General features: G+C 42.0%; 1 non-coding gene across 1 annotated transcript; it reads left to right on the forward strand.

The window, feature by feature from the left end:
- The first annotated feature begins 474 nt into the window (after window positions 1-474).
- Trnat-ugu lies at window positions 475-549 on the forward strand. The gene has a single exon. It is a non-coding gene; the product is annotated as a tRNA-Thr (tRNA).
- Window positions 550-2,872: the final 2,323 nt, after the last annotated feature.

The following is a 2,872-nucleotide window of genomic DNA, read 5'->3' on the forward strand; positions in this document are numbered from 1 at the left end:
GAATGGAATATGTATGTAATGATAATTAAATGGACACCCTAGCTGCAAACAGGCGTTGATGTACTTCATTGGGGACATGTTGAAAATGTGTGCCTCGCCGGGACTCGAACCCGGGATCTCCTGCTTACATGGCAGACGCTCTATCCATCTGCGCCACCGCGGGCACAGAGGATAGTGCGTCTGCAGGGACTTATCACTTGCATGATCCCCGTGAGATCCACATTCCCAACATGTCCACACCACTACATTCGTAGTGCGCCTAATGGCTTCCCGGCCATTGAACTTCTTGTGCGAACGCACACGCTATGCCCGAACTCGTACGGGACTTGGTAGATTAATCTGCCACGAGTAATGAATATGATGGGCAAACATCTATTAGGTGCACTACGAATGTAGTGGTGTGGACATGTTGGGAATGTGGATCTCACGGGGAGCGTGCAAGGGATAAGTCCCTGCAGACGCACTATCCTCTGTGCCCGCGGTGGCTCAGATGGATAGAGCGTCTGCCGTGTAAGCAGGAGATCCCGGGTTCGAGTCCTGGTCGGGGCACACACTTTCAACATGTCCCCAATAAAGTACATCAACGCCTGTTTGCAGCTAGGGTGTCCATTTAATTATCATTTCATTTCTAGCAAAGCTGCATGGTCATCCACGGTAACTGTTCTTTCGGGAACAGATACTATAGAATATGTATGTATCCAAATAAGGCCCGCAGTGTATGATATCGGCATTTACACCGTTGTGCTGATTTGTGAGTGCAATACAGATACGAAGATAAGTGGGGGTAAGAAATCAGACGAGGTACAGTTTCTCTCTAGATGATCCACTGAAGATAATGAGTTCCTGATACCAAAATACTCAGAAAATTTGTAGTTAGATTCGAGGTAGGAGTCTATTCCCATAAAATTCTTTTTGACATGTAGTCGCGTCATGTTGTGGGAAAACTACTGAGTTTTTAGCTACCGGTACAAGGCGTTGTGTATATACGTGGTTAAGGAGAAATGGAGGTAATGATTCAGGAACTTAGGACTGTGAAGGGATCAGAGTTGTGGGATGTTCTGAGGATTGGATTACAAGAATTGATTTTTAGAGGCAAGGGTTACGAAGCCTTGATTTAGCGAAGGATAGTTGTTAAGGATTGATTTCTGTACGGTTTTCTGGAAAAGAAACGGGACATTCGACCGAATTTAGGTTGAGACAGGATGTGAAGCTGAGCGGAGAAGAAGAAGGGTACGGGCTTATGTTCATAAAAGATTGGAGTACGCTAGGATTTTGCTGCTCTAGTTTGCGGATGTATAGGATTCCAAAGGTCTTCCATGGGTTTGTGGAAGAGAAGAGGGGTTAATTAGCTGGTAAATGAAGCGCTAGAGATAGGGTAATTGGATCCGACGATACTACGACTGTCCCTAACGCTTTTAGTTTTCGGTGACGGTCGCACTGCGATTGAGTCCAGGAAATGTATGATAACGTTATACCGAAAGGCTCGGAAGTAATGGGGTATTTACCGTCGAGAAAATGAATTCTTTTTTCTTTTATTTCTTCTGCAATTCTACTTGTTTAAAATAACTGTGAGCTGAGACACTTACCATTTCCGATTAACCTGCTCATATTTTTTGTGAATGTGAACTGCACAGGAAATTATTACTGCCTTTGTAGCACTTTCTCATCATTGTAGATACGAAGAGACATGATATTTAATTCATAACGTAATTGTAAGCATATAAATTGCTAACTGTTGACTGACTCGTTTGTTTCATCACTTGCCGAACAAGAGCTTACTGAACAAGGAAACACTGTGTGGTTAATCTCCTTGAGAATACTATCATGGCTAGAATTTAGAGATCTGCTTCTAATTGCAAAAACAATATACTGGTCAAGAAATTCGCAAAATAGCTATCAGGAATCGTCAGGAAAGAAGAAGCTTGCACAGGATAGAGTAGCATGGAGAGCTGCATCAAACCAGTCTCAGGACTGAAGACCACAACAACAACATGTTACAGATGATGATATAAAGAAATTACTGGACTCAAACGAGAGAACTAACTCCTCCAACTAACTAAAGGGAAACCAAAAGTTGAAAGTGAAAGCCACACTTCTGTACGATTTGTCGATTTTGACAAAGACGAAAAATTACCGGAGTTGACACTGTATAAGAGAGAGACAGGTAAAAAATCTTTCAATAGCACAACGAACTATTCAGCATGTAATGCAATCAGGAAAGCTTAAAAAGGGGAGAAAGTCAGCATGATTTTCTTAAGGCGATCGAGATTGTGCTAGTGTATTTTTACTGACGTATTACCTTTCGTCTTTGGCTGACGCTGGCAATTATTTTTGTTCGTGTGCTAGGAGGCGGAATGATTATGAATATTACTGTAACATTGCAGTTAACCACTGTTGTTACAGTATGTTGGGTAGCATGGCCCTCTTTAGTACCCTTCGCATAGGGCAGATTCACTGTTAGATTTAATTTGAAATTCGGCTTTTATCTATCCGAACCCACTATTTATTTAAACTGGTAGTCAGTTTACTCTTTGAACAGATGTTAAACTACTTCCATTTAATGACAGCAGAAAACCTTATCTACTACTTTCACTGACTCGTATCCTAATATAATTGTCTTGGAATCACATGATTTAATTCGATTATAGTCCTTTATACTTGTTTTACTTTTGTTGATATTCACATTATAACTTTTTTTTCTTTACACTATCCATTCCGCTAAACTCTCTGACATAATTATCATTTTATTTGCAACTCTTCGCCGGCCGAGGTGGCCGAGGGGTTCTAGGCGCTTCAGTCCGGAACCGCGCTACTGCTACGGTCGCAGGTTCGAATCCTGCCTCGGGCATGGATGTGTGTGATGTCCTTAGGT

The sequence above is a fragment of the Schistocerca piceifrons genome, chromosome 1 (genome assembly GCF_021461385.2).
Source record: "Schistocerca piceifrons isolate TAMUIC-IGC-003096 chromosome 1, iqSchPice1.1, whole genome shotgun sequence".
In the NCBI taxonomy this organism is placed as follows: domain Eukaryota; kingdom Metazoa; phylum Arthropoda; class Insecta; order Orthoptera; family Acrididae; genus Schistocerca; species Schistocerca piceifrons.